We start from the raw sequence: 13,980 nt of genomic DNA on the forward strand, positions 1-13,980 counted from the left end.
CAAGGTCCTAAAAACCAATGGTTAAATCAGCTCAGTAGGTGAACATCTTCTTTCATATAATAATTATTTCTCTGACAGGCAGGATTTTGGAAGGACAGGGATGCATGTTCCATCCACATCACTTGTTTCTTTCTTCTCCAGTGCTGCTAAACTTTAGACAATGTTATCAATTTTATCCTTAACATTGACCTAATTAATAAGTCATACCTGGCTTTTGCTTTCTCTCTTTCCACTCCTATAACAGACTGTAATGATATTTTCATAGTGATTTACACGTTCAAAGAACGGCAATGTCAAGAATTCAACTCATTAGCGACTCAGCCACAGGAATTTTAAAGAAATGAATTATGAACAAAACAAGTGGCATGTCTCAAATGCTCAAAGCAATGTGAACAGGGAAACATTAGTGAGTAATCTGCTGACTGAAATAATGTATGGGTGACAATTTTGGTTGGGAAAAATTATTTACCTGATCCCTGGAAATTGTGATCTGCTCACTGAGAGAACAGAGAACTTACAGAGAACTGAGCCTGTGTTTAAAGGACAGCAGGATCACAAAGAAAGAGAAATCACCAAGGGAAGCCTTGGTAGCCATATCCTATGGCAGGCACCCCCAAATTTGGCCTTCCAGCTGTTTTGGGACTACAATGCTCATCATCCCTGACCACTGGTCCTGTTAGCTAGGGATGATGGGAGTTGTAGTCCCAAAACAGTTGGAGGGCCGAGTTTGGGGGTGCCTGTTCTATGAGATTCCTCCAGCTATTATGGCATAAATAACCTGAATTGTATCAGTCCCGGTAAAGTGGCATCCTATCCTAGATAAATGCAGCAGAGTCATCAGCTGACACTTCTGTATTTCTCCTTCTTGATACAAATAGAAAACCCAGTGCTATTGCAGGGGATGTAAGTCTTGCGGCTGCAGTGCTTTCAAATTCTATTCCAATTCTCAAACATTTATTGTCATCTAGACACTATTCCAGTAAAGTTCAGTAAAATAAAATCATTCGGCAAAATCTGCATCTAGCGATCAAAATAATGTATAACATTCATTAATCCTCATTTTGTTGCAGAAACCTGGTTACTATCTCCATCTTATCCCCATCCTGAGTAAAAATAAGGAAAGCTACCTTACATTCATTTGAATGCCACTCCCTGCTAACAACCAACTGATTAATGAATTTAGATCAAATTGTCTGATACAAGGGGCAGTGCAAAATAACATGCATGACTGATTCTATACGACTCTACAGGTACATAGTCTCTCTGCAAGTGGTATTTTCTGGAATCTCTCCTATAGCATTGCTGAAGGTAGCACATTCAGTCTTGCTGGCATGTATGACCTGTGTTGATTTGGGTTGGTCAAATGGGAGAGATAAGTTGCCATTGGCTGTCCACATTGCACCATCCCCAGACTTGCAGAGGTGCTATTTCTAGACTTGCCATGTCAGGAAAATTCCTGACAGGTCCTGGTTTTCAGGTGTAAAAATGGCATGGGGGGAACCCTAGCTATTTTTGATTTGCCTACTAAGTTATTGAAATTCATTGTCTAACAATCTGCATTTAATTATGTCAAATGCAGGTTTTTCTGATAAGCAGTACAAGGAATTTAGTGAGATACCTATCTGTTTAATTTTGTTCTCAATCCTTCTTAGGCATCCTGATTATTGATATTCAGCTAACATGGCCACAGCAAGACTATTAGGTTCTGATCTATAATGCAGCTACAACCAAAACTTAAGTCTTAAACGTTCACAGCCATGCTTTTGTTACTAAAAGTTTTTGGTTTCTTTCTACACATAGAGCAGCATAGGGGACACAATTTAGTACCACCCCCCCCCCACCGCAAAGGAAAGCTTCAGTCTTTCAGTAGCTTGGTTGAAGGCATTTATCCAAACTGGGATACCATATAATAGTTGTGTGCTTAATCCAGCATTGGACATCCAAATTCTATCCTTTACTTAAAAGGTGCACAGATTATGAATAGATCACTGATGATTTTGGAATCCTTGCAGATAGAGAAAGGAGTGTTGTCCTTATAGTAGAGAATTCTCCCTTCTGCCATGTATGGGGGCTTAAAAGGTCTTAAAAGTAGTTGTGAAGCCATGTGGTCAAAGCAACCACTGCATAAATCAGCTGAGCTGAAAGACTCCACTCTCCATTTACTCTGCTTACTGTTTGTACTGGTCTTTTTACGGTATTTCATGTTTGTTGTTTAACAGGAAGTGTCTACAAAATATTTATACAAAAACAAATTGAGATCATGAACTTTGGAGGAACTTTGAGGTTCACTCAAATAAAACTTCTAGATTGTACAGAAGGCACTGTTTTCAGCCTGTCTCCTGGTGTGTTCTCCAACCTCTTGCTATATCATGCAGAATATGGTAGTTTTCACACAATAATTAAACTATGAGCACTTAGAAAATTATGCTCTAATTACTAAGACCCAACATGAGTTTCTCAAAAATAAGACATGCCGGTCAAATCTCATTTCTTTTTCTTTTTTTATCATGTTACAAGTTTGGTGGATCAGGGGAATGCTGTAGACATAGTGTATCTTGATTTCAGCAAGGCTTTTGACAAATTCCCCCATTAAATTCTTGCAGAAAAGCCATGAGCTGGATGAGGTAACTGTTAGGTGGATTTGTAGTTGGATGACTGACCAAAGCCAAAGAGTGCTCACTAATGGTTCCTTGTCATCCTGGAAAAAGGGGTTCTGTCCTTGGCCCATTGTTGTTCAACGTCTTTATAAACGACTTGGATGCAGGAATTTAGGGTATTCTCATCAAATTTGCAGATAACACCAAAGTGGGAGGGGTAGTTAATGGTGCAGAAGACAGAATCACGATTCAATATGATCTTAGCGGATTGGAAAAGTGGGCCCAAACTAACAAAATGAATTTCAGTAGGAACAAATGGAAGGATCTACTGTGGTCTAAACCACAGAGCCTAGGGCTTGCCGATCAGAAGGTCAGCAGTTCAAATCCCCATGATGGGGTGAGCTCCCGTTGCTCGGTCCCTGCTCCTGCCAACTTAGCAGTTCGAAAGCACGTCAAAGTGCAAGTACCGGTAGATAAATAGGTACTGCTCCGGCAGGAAAGTAAACAGCATTTCTGTGCACTGCTCTGGTTTGCCAGAAGCAGCTTAGTCATGCTGGCCACATGACCTGGAAGCTGTCTGCAGACAAATGTCGGCTTCCTTGGCCAGTAAAGTGAGATGAGCACCGCAACCCCAGAGTTGTCTGGGACTGGACTTAACGGTCAGGGGTCCCTTTACCTTTTACACATAGGCAGAAAGAGCCAGCTGCACAAATATAAGATGGCTTGCCAGTGGTACATGTGAAAAGGATCTAGGTGAGTTTGGTATGTTTAGCTTGGAAAAGAGGAGACTGGGAGGAGATATGATAGCTGTTGTTGTTGTTCAGTCGTTCAGTCGTGTCCGACTCTTCGTGACCCCATGGACCAGAGCACGCCAGGCACGCCTATCCTTCACTGCCTCCCGCAGTTTGGCCAAACTCATGTTAGTAGCTTCGAGAATACTGTCCAACCATCTCATCCTCTGTCGTCCCCTTCTCCTTGTGCCCTCAATCTTTCCCAACATCAGGGTCTTTTCCAGGGAGTCTTCTCTTCTCATGAGGTGGCCAAAGTACTGGAGCCTCAACTTCAGGATCTGTCCTTCTAGTGAGCACTCAGGGCCGATTTCCTTGAGAATGGATAGGTTTGATCTTCTTGCAGTCCATGGGACTCTCAAGAGTCTCCTCCAGCACCATAATTCAAAAGCATCAATTCTTCGGCGATCAGCCTTCTTGATGGTCCAGCTCTCACTTCCGTACATTACTACTGGGAAAACCATAGCTTTAACTATACGGACCTTTGTCGGCAAGGTGATGTCTTTGCTTTTTAAGATGCTGTCTAGGTTTGTCATTGCTTTTCTCCCAAGAAGCAGGCGTCTTCTAATTTCGTGACTGCTGTCACCATCTGCAGTGATCATGGAACCCAAGAAAGTGAAATCTCTCACTGCCTCCATTTCTTCCCCTTCTATTTGCCAGGAGGTGATGGGACCAGTGGCCATGATCTTAGTTTTTTTGATGTTGAGCTTCAGACCATATTTTGCGCTTTCCTCTTTCACCCTCATTAAAAGGTTCTTCAATTCCTCCTCACTTTCTGCCATCAAGGTTGTATCATCAGCATATCTGAGGTTGTTGATATTTTTTCCGGCAATCTTAATTCCGGTTTGGGATTCATCCAGCCCAGCCTTTCGCATGATGAATTCTGCATATAAGTTAAATAAGCAGGGGGACAATATACAGCCTTGTCGTACTCCTTTCCCAATTTTGAACCAATCAGTTATTCCATATCCAGTTCTAACTGTAGCTTCTTGTCCCACATACAGATTTCTCAGGAGACGGATGAGGTGATCAGGCACTCCCATTTCTTTAAGAACTTGCCATAGTTTGCTGTGGTCGACACAGTCAAATGCTTTTGCGTAGTCAATGAAGCAGAAGTAGATGTTTTTCTGGAACTCTCTAGCTTTCTCCATAATCCAGCGCATGTTTGCAATTTGGTCTCTGGTTCCTCTGCCCCTTCGAAATCCAGCTTGCACTTCTGGGAGTTCTCGGTCCACGTACTGCTTAAGCCTGCTTTGTAGAATTTTAAGCATAACCTTGCTAGCGTGTGAAATGAGTGCAATTGTGCGGTAGTTAGAGCATTCTTTGGCACTGCCCTTCTTTGGGATTGGGATGTAAACTGATCTTCTCCAATCCTCTGGCCACTGCTGAGTTTTCCAAACTTGTTGGCATATTGAGTGTAGCACCTTAACAGCATCATCTTTTAGGATTTTAAATAGTTCAGCTGGAATATCATCACTTCCACTGTCCTTGTTGTTAGCAAGGCTTTCTAAGGCCCATTTGACTTCACTCTCCAGGATGTCTGGCTCAAGGTCAGCAACCACACTACCTGGGGTGTATGAGACCTCTATATCTTTCTGGTATAGTTCCTCTGTGTATTCTTGCCACCTCTTCTTGATGTCTTCTGCTTCTGTTAGGTCCTTTCCACTTTTGTCCTTAATTGTGGTAATCTTTGTACGAAATGTTCCTTTCATATCTCCAATTTTCTTGAACAGATCTCTGGTTTTTCCCATTCTGTATTTTCCTCTATTTCTTTGCATTGTTCGTTTAGAAAGGCCCTCTTGTCTCTCCTTGCTATTCTTTGGAAATCTGCATTCAATTTCCTGTATCTTTCACTATCTCCCTCGCATTTTGCTTGCCTTCTCTTCCCCGCTATTTTTAAGGCCTCATTGGACAGCCACTTTGCTTTCTTGCATTTCTTTTTCATTGGGATGGTTTTCGTTGCTGCCTCCTGTATAATGTTACGAGCCTCCATCCACAGTTCTTCAGGCACTCTATCCACCAAATCTAAGTCCTTAAACCTGTTTTTCACTTCAACTGTGTATTCATAAGGAATTTGATTTAGATTGTATCTTACTGGCCCAGTGGTTTTTCCTACTTTCTTCAGTTTAAGCTGGAATTTTGCTATAAGAAGCTGATGATCAGAGCCACAGTCAGCTCCAGGTCTTGTTTTTGCTGAGTGTATAGAGCTTCTCCATCTTTGGCTGCAGAGAATATAATCAATCTGATTTCGATGTTGCCCATCTGGTGATGTCCATGTGTAGAGTCGTCTCTTGTGTTGTTGGAAAAGAGTGTTTGTGATGACCAGCTTGTTCTCTTGACAGAACTCTATTAGCCTTTGCCCTGCTTCATTTTGAACCCCAAGGCCAAACTTGCCAGTTGTTCCTTTTATCTCTTGACTCCCTACTTTAGCATTCCAATCCCCTATAATGAGAAGAACATCCTTCTTTGGTGTCATTTCTATAAGGTGTTGTAAGTCTTCATAGAATTGGTCAATTTCAGTTTCTTCAGCACTGGAAGTTGGTGCATAAACTTGGATTACTGTGATGTTAAAAGGACTGCCTTGGATTCGTATCGAGATATGATAGCTATCTTTCGATATCTAGGGGCTGTTACATGGAAGATGGAGCAAGCTTGTTTTCTCTTGCTTTGGAGCATAGTATCTGAACCAATGGAATCAAGTTACATGAAAGGAGATTCCCACTAAACATCAGGAACTTTCTGATGGTAAGAGCTGTTTCACAGTGGGACAGACTCCCTTGGAAAGCAGTGGACTCACTGGAGGTGTTTAAGCAGAAATTTAATGGCCATCTGTCATAGATACTTTAGTTGAGATTCCTGCACTGCAGAGGGTTGAACTAGACAACCCTCAGGGTCCCTTCCCAGAGTGGCTTACCACTCGATAAAAATAACATTTTTGGTGAAGGCTGCAGAACATATCCACACCCTATATTTAAACTGCTCTTAAAGGTAAAGTGACCGTTAGGTCCAGTCACGGACGACTCTGGGGTTGCAGTGCTCATCTCGCTCTATAGGCTGAGGTAGCCGACGTTTGTCCACAAACAGCTTCCGGAACATGTGGCCAGCATGACTAAGCCGCTTTTGGCGAACCAGAGCAGTACACGGAAACGCCGTTTACCTTCCCGCCGGGGCGGTACTTATTTATCTACTTGCACTTTGATGTGCTTTCAAACTGCTAGGTTGGCTAGGAGGCGTAATATACATACTGTATATTCTGGCGTATAAGACTACTTTTTAATCCAGGAAAATCTTCTCAAAAGTTGGGGGTCGTCTTATACGCCGGGTGGAGAATCTGCAGTCGAGTATATCTCAAACTCTATATTTCAACTGGAAAAGTTGGGGGTCGTCTTATACGCCCAGTCGTCTTATACGCCGGAAAATACGGTAAATATGGCATAGTTAAATGGTTTCTCATATGAGTTACAAGCCCAACTGTAAATGAAGCAACATTTACTTCAGGAGCAGCCTTGTTAAGTGAATAAAGTATATAGTTTTGTTTAATGTCATAGGCAAGTACATGTTGTTGTGGATTTGGCTAAGCTTTCCAATGCTGTGTTTTCTCATAAAATGCAAATACCTTAGTCAGAGAAACATGCCAGGCCTTGGATAGTTAAGTTGTGACATTTAAAACCTCAGTTCTACCTTTGTTAAAAACCCCTTTGATATCGAAACATCTTACAGTTCCTGATTTTCTAAGATGGGATTGTATGTTTAAATGGGCACTGTCAGATACAGCAACTGATGTATTTATTTTAAAAAACTAAATTGTAACCATAGAGATAAGTTAAATGTCAATGTACACTGGTTTTGTTCAGTTTCCTTTCAAGCAGGTAATTGTTTGCATCCCAAGGACTGAGACTATCAATCATGGTGCAGTTCAGAACATGACACGATTATCTCGCTTTCAGAAAGATGCAAAAGAGGCATATTTTAAAGGATGAATAAAGTCTGCTATTAAAGTTCACTTTTTGTGTTTGTGATTTTAAATAATAATTGAGAAATGCAGTCAAGTCTGGGGAAATGGGTCAATTTAACCATATATAATCTCATCTTAGTTTTGGGTGTGTTTTTTTATTAAGTGGGAAAAGATTCACCATAAGAATCTTAAAAAGATTCCATAATGTTATGCAATGGGAATCATACAGTAGGTGCTATAATAAATGTAATGGGAAGAGTTTCATCTATATTTCTATCTGTCATGCAGCTGTTAAAAGCACAGGAGCTATCTCTACCTAGTCTTTTGCCAACCACTCTCTAAGGCTATCTTAGACCACTGGGTTACCCTGTAGGTTTTTCTATCATGTAAGATTCTGCTGAACTGATTGTCTTATCTCAAGGTGATGATCACTCGTAACCAACCAAATATAATGATTTAATGTGAAAATTCCTGCTGATTGATGATATTTGACAGATAAATTGTCCTCAATGAGTAGACACCCTTACAAATCCCACAATACATAGAAGTTTTAGTGAACACTGCCATTTTCAAAATTCTGCATCTCATTAAATATTTTACTTAGAAGTGTGAACCTTATGTCAAATTTTATAATTTCAAGATCAAGGGCATATGCAAATCTTTACTAAAGTGTCTTTTTAAAATGTCTTTCTGTGTATCTGGATCTGCATATGAAAGGTAGGAAAAAGTAAGATTCCATATCTATGTCTAGTGGTTAATTATCATGTATTTGAAAGTGATGGTAACATTAAAAACCCAACCACCACCCTTTCAATTTAAACGAAAAAATAAGGCACTCAAAACGTGGCATACACAAAAGAATGGAAATTGTAAGGTAAGGCACCCACATTGATTTCCACATCAAGCAGAGGCAAAAGTCAACAGTGGGCTCAAACTCAGGAGGCTGGCAGCAGGGTCTGCTGGAGATACTGCTTGATATGAGCCATGCTAATCTGAAGTGTCACTGACAGAGGAATCTGAAGGCAGTGAGCTGACCTGGTAGCAGGGGATTGGCTACTAGGGGGCAGCTAGTGCATCTCACTGAAGGACACCCAAAATCAGGATCTAGTACTGAGAATATAGATCAGGTCAAATTCCTATACAATGCAGCATGGACTGGTAGTATGGGGTGCAGAACCCTTTCAATGCTTTTGTTCCTGAAACTGATTCCCTTTAGCCGTTATTCTCCCAATAGGGTTTAATTCTAGCCATGCAGTCGCATTGCAGAAAAAACAATTATGGATAAGTATATTCAATCTGCCACTCCGTCCCTGCATTTTAGATCATCTCACCCTCTGCTAAGCAGAAATCCTCTGCATTCCAACACACAGGTTATGCTGCCATAAATGTGTACCTTGCTCTTACTTTTTTACACTCAAGCAGAGAGACTTGAATGGTCTTTTATCTAGGCAGCTTGCAGGATGTACTTAACACAGCAGTAGCAGTAGAATTCCACCATATATGTCTCTGAATTATTTCCTAGCCCACTTCCTAATGGTAATGGCATATCATATTGAAACTTAAGATGCTATTTGTTTATTATCCTAATGCATTGCCCCTCCAAAACAGAACGATTCACATTTAAGAACAGGGTCAAGGTTTCACATTGCTAGTCACATCATGGAAGTTACATGGTTAGCCATGTGGAGGGAATATGCACTGACTGTGCTGCTCCTCCAGCATGCCTGCCATCTATTCAACAGAGCAAAACTGGTATTGAGTCCTAAGGGATTAACTGTTTGCATCCAAGACTTTGAATGTAATGTCATAATAAGTTCTCCTAGCAAGCACAGACATTGAGAAACCAAAACAAATTTATGAGGAAATTCCTTTCCATTAGGTTTCATAAATTTCCACTACTGTCATCATTCCATCAGTGTCCAATACAACGGGCACAGAGTTCTAAGTAATTGCCATTATCTGAGAAGAATGCCTTGTTCAAGACCTCACCACTACAAAATTATGACAAAAGCATGTCACTGTCAGTGCTGCTTTGTTTAAAACGATTTGACCCACTGCAGGTTGAGGGTGATATCAAACTAAGTCCTACTTGGAGCAGACCCTTTCAAATCAATTTAATATCACCCTGACTTACTTACTAGTCCCAATATTTTCTGTCCCCAGTCCAGAGAAGCATTAGGTGCACCTAAATCCTATTGAAATCAATTAGCGTAGAGGTTTGGAAGCACTAGTTGGCGAACCAATATCCTGGTCTTCCAGTAATTACTGCCTGTACTTTGTATAGCTCCTTCTACTTTTCTTGCTGGTTTACCTAACTGCCCTCCACAAGACATACCTGTATATAATTATTGTATTTCCAAAACAGAACAGTATCTTTTAAATACCGTAGCGGTACCTATTTATCTACTCATGCTAGTATGCTTTCAAACTGCTAGGTTGGCAGGAGCTAGGACAGAGCAAAGGGAGCCCACCCCGTTGCGTGGACTTGAACTGGTGACCTTCTGATTGGCAAGCCCAAAGAGGCTAAGTCAGGGTCAGCAACCTTTTTCAGCTGTGGGCCGGTCCACTGTCCCTCAGACCATGTGGTGGGCCGGACTATATTTTTTGGGGGGAAATGAACGAATTCCTATGCCCCACAAATAATCCAGAGATGCATTTTAAATAAAAGCACACATTCTATTCATGTAAAAACACCAGGCAGGCCCCACAAATAACCCAGAGATGCATTTTAAATAAAAGAACACATTCTACTCATGTAAAAACACGCTGATTCCTGGACCGTCTGCAGGTGAGATTTAGAAGACAATTGGGCCGCATCCAGCCCATGGGCCTTAGGTTGCCTACCCCTGGGCTAAGTAGTTTAGACCACAGCACCACCCATTCCCCTTGCTACTCAAATAGATGAAGGAAAAAACCAAATAATATTCTTCAAACTTTTAATCTCCCTTCTTGGGTTATTTCCAAATGAAACTAACAGCACAAACCTTAGTATATTTACTTGGAAGTAAATCCTACTGTGTTCAATAGAGCTTACTCCCTTTTTGGTGTTTTTTAAGATTGCTGTCCACATTGATGAACCAGTGGTGGCCCATTTTTCATGGTTTTTGGTAGCTGAACTGCTGTTGTGGGAGTCGTTTATAACTGTAGTGGAAGCATGATGAGACCTCTGCACGTGGGGCTATCATTCTTTGAAACCAGTGGCATTCAGATTTTAAAGTACACTTCCTGGAAATTTGTGATTTAGTTGAGGAAGAAGCTCTCTAAAATATTGCTGTGAAACCTCATTCTACAGCCAGAACCATAGTGCTTTTCAACATGTTCAAGTCCATTTCTTTTGGCCGACTGTACCCAGTTACCTAAATGCTATATTAAACAGAACGTTTGCTGAATTATTGATGATTCTGGTAACTCTAGAGAAGAGAGACCAACTGACTTACTAATTTCCTCAGGGCCTTTGTTAGAAATATCATTGCTTATACTGCATAAATAGCTGATCTAAAAATGAAAGAGGTTGCCGAGGGGGCCAGAAGGGATATTTTCATGAGAGTAAATGAAGAAATAAACCTCATTTAAATACTGAAAGGTATTCATTCATCTCTCTACAAACTTGCTTAAATAAAATTGCAGTGATGCTTTCCAGATCTGAAAGATGCTTTGTTGTGGGGAATATATTTCTCTTATTCAACTGAAATATTTTTGCCTGCTAAAGTGAAAATGCAGTAGAAACAGTTCTCATTTTCATAGTACTGCTTCCTTTTATTCATTAGCTCCTGTAGTTGGATTTAAGAAAAATGTGCATTACTTGTCAATGGAATTAATGTTTCATTATGAATTAAAAGTTAGTTGTTGGACAATTTGCTTCTGAGGCCCATTCTTCCATAAGCAAGCTGTGACAAGTTTTCTCCAGATATGGCCATCAATCACACGCCTTCTACTGGTAAGTTAACTGCTTCATAGATATGCAGAGGTACAATAAACTGTAGTGGTTTGAATGTGGACCTGGGAGAACAGGGTTCAAATTCCCACTCAGCTATGTAGTTCACTGGGTGACCTTGGGCCAGTCATGGCTGCTCAGCCTAACCTGAGTGTTGTTATATGGATAAAATGGGAAGGGAATGAACCATGTATGCCATCTTGAGCTATCTGGAGGATAAAAAAATATAAAAAATAGATAGATAGATAGATAGATAGATAGATAGTTAACACCAGGGAGACATGTTTTACAGGTGGGTATGCTTATCCACTGTAACATTTGTACATTCTTGCTTTTGTGTTACATTGGAAGCGCATTTCAGCATATTTTATTTGTGTTCTATGTCACAAGGTCATTCACACCATATGGTATAGGTATGGAATCACATTAAGAGTATAAGAGTATAGGTCCCCAGAAGTTGTGGGGACTATGTATCATCCCTGGCCATTGACTAAAATGACTGAGCCTGATAGTAGTGTTCAACATTTGAGAACTGAAGGCTGAAGAAAATGGTGCAACACAGCTGAAGGAACTGTATTTGTTCCATTTTATACATGTGATTGAGAGTTGTGTCTGACTTTGACTCCCTTAAGTTTAGACACAAACTTATATATGGACTTTTAACTATGTGAAGGCAGCTCCACTCTATTATTGAGGGCACAATAACGTAAGACTGGTCTTTCCTGTAGTATGTGAGAGACAGACCTGCAGTATGTGAGAAACAGTATTTGTATACTGTGCTGCATTCAGCTGGCTCACTGCTGACTGCACTTTAAAAACAAATGCAAAGCAAATGCACCTGCAGTTTAAACTGCTGAGGATGTGCAGAACTAGTCCAATGAAGGGAAACTGTAAAACTGAATACACCCCAGATCTGAAGTAAGAGTTGGTCGAACTTTTTCAATCCTCCAACTGCCTGAACTTGGGTCCCCAGCTGTTTTTGGACTACAACTCCCATCATCCCTAGCTATCAGGACCGTAGGAACAACAGCTGGGGATCCAAGTCTAAGAAACATGGTAGCAGGGCCGGCGCGTCCATTAAGGCGAACTAGGCAATTGCCTAGGGCGCCAAAATCGAGGGGGCGCTGGCCAGGCTTGGGCAGGGGGTGGGACGGGGTAGCAGCAGCTGTGCTGCTTGCCCCCTACACCACCCCCCGGCTCCCGCTAAAGAAGGCTTGGCGAGGGGGCGGGACAGGCTAGCAGCAGCTTCTCCGCTGTAGCAGAGGTGCTGCTTGCCCCCTACACCACCCCCGGCTCCTGCTAAAGCAGGCTTTGGCGGGGGCGGGGTGGGCGAGCAGCAGCTTCTCCGCTACAGCGGAGAAGGTCCTGCTTGCCTCTCCACCACCCCCACCTCCTGCTAAAGCAGGCTTTGGCGGGGGGGCGCCAGAAGGTGGTCTCGCCTAGGGCGCAAGAAACCCTAGCACCGGTCCTGCATGGTAGGGCAAGGTTTCCCGAACTTGGGTCTACATCATCCTGGATCACTTATCCTGCTAGCTAGGGATGATGGGAGTTGTAGTCCAAAACAGCTGGAGACCCAAGTTTGGGAAACTTTGCTGTAAGGTGTAATCTGCCTCTGAAGCCAGGAAATTGGGGAGACAGCACCCACTGCTGCGGAGATGGGGCATTTGGGGATATTTTTTAGCTGGGGGGGGAGTATCCTTGTAAAGTGCACACATTCAAAGCGGGACAATCACGTGTGTATTGACTGGGGTGGGGGTGATGGTTAAGGAGAGGCAAGCTGCCTGCTCTAAATGTCATCCAGGGATGCCAACTTGAATAATGGGGAAGGGGGTAAGCCCTCCCCAGCATAATCGATCACATGACGCAGTGCACGCACACCATTGGAATGGCAACTTTGGGGGGGGGAATATTTTATTGGGGTGGCTCTAGACACTCCCCCTCGGCCCCTAGGAGTCGGTTCCTAGGTCATGAACAGAACCAGTCAATCAGAAGGAGTCCTTACTGAGGCAGGACGCGAAGCCCATAACGTGTGTGTCTGTGTGTGCGCGACAGAGAAAAGAAACGGCGTGGAGCCGTTTCCCCGCGCTGTTTCCCTTCCTTTCTCGCGCCCCCAACTTTTTTGTAAGGCGAAGCCACGGTACCTTTCTGCCTCCTCTTTCTGGCGGCGGCCAAGACGTGCTCTCCGCGGTGTGTAGTAACTGCGCGCGCGGGGAGCCGGCGACCGACCGACAGCCAGCCAGCCGGCCGGCGGCTAGGAGGGAGGCAGGGCCGGTAGGCGGTGCGCCCGGCCCCGCCTTCTTGTCCTCGGGGATGCCGGGATGTTTACAGCCTGACAGCGGCGGCACCAGGAGACGGAAGATGCGAGCGAGAACGCGAGTAGGAGCAGGGGGAAAAAGAGGGAGGCTGAGGGCTGCGCTCCTTCTCCACACAAAACCCTCACACACTCCTCTCCCACGTATTGCCGCGTCCTGCCTGAGGGAGATTTAAAAAATAACTGAAACCGACGCCTGCCCAGCCTTCTGAGGTAACCGAAAGTACCGAGTCGAGGGGTGGCGGTGGCGGAGGGGCGTGCGCGCGCGCGCTTTGGTGGGTGGAGGAGGCTGCTGCTGAGGGAGAAATGACGCCGCGCGAGGAAACGGCCGCTGAGGAGAAGTTCGCCAGCCCCGCTCGGTAAACGGCCCCCGCCCTAAAAAAAAACCCCAAACA

General features: G+C 43.1%; 1 protein-coding gene and 1 long non-coding RNA gene across 7 annotated transcripts in view; one reads left to right on the forward strand and one right to left on the reverse strand.

Moving 5' to 3' along the window:
• The window catches only part of LOC117048069, a 32,953-nt gene extending 19,497 nt beyond the window's left edge, over positions 1-13,456 (reverse strand). Inside the window, exon 1 of the long non-coding RNA XR_004426793.1 lies at positions 13,416-13,456. This is a non-coding gene — a long non-coding RNA (uncharacterized LOC117048069). The remainder of the gene's footprint in view (positions 1-13,415) is intronic.
• Positions 13,457-13,529: 73 nt separating this feature from the next.
• NEK7 (NIMA related kinase 7) overlaps positions 13,530-13,980 on the forward strand; it is a 78,320-nt gene continuing 77,869 nt past the window's right edge. For 4 of the 6 annotated variants that reach the window (XM_033151428.1, XM_033151431.1, XM_033151432.1 and 1 more), the window contains exon 1: positions 13,647-13,798. The gene's annotated coding sequence lies outside the window, so the exon portion shown is untranslated. Of the gene's footprint in view, positions 13,799-13,980 lie in introns of all 6 variants that reach the window. The other 2 variants (XM_033151430.1, XM_033151427.1) reach the window with 2 other exon arrangements.

Source organism: Lacerta agilis, chromosome 6 (assembly GCF_009819535.1).
Source record: "Lacerta agilis isolate rLacAgi1 chromosome 6, rLacAgi1.pri, whole genome shotgun sequence".
NCBI classification, from domain to species: Eukaryota; Metazoa; Chordata; class Lepidosauria; order Squamata; family Lacertidae; genus Lacerta; species Lacerta agilis.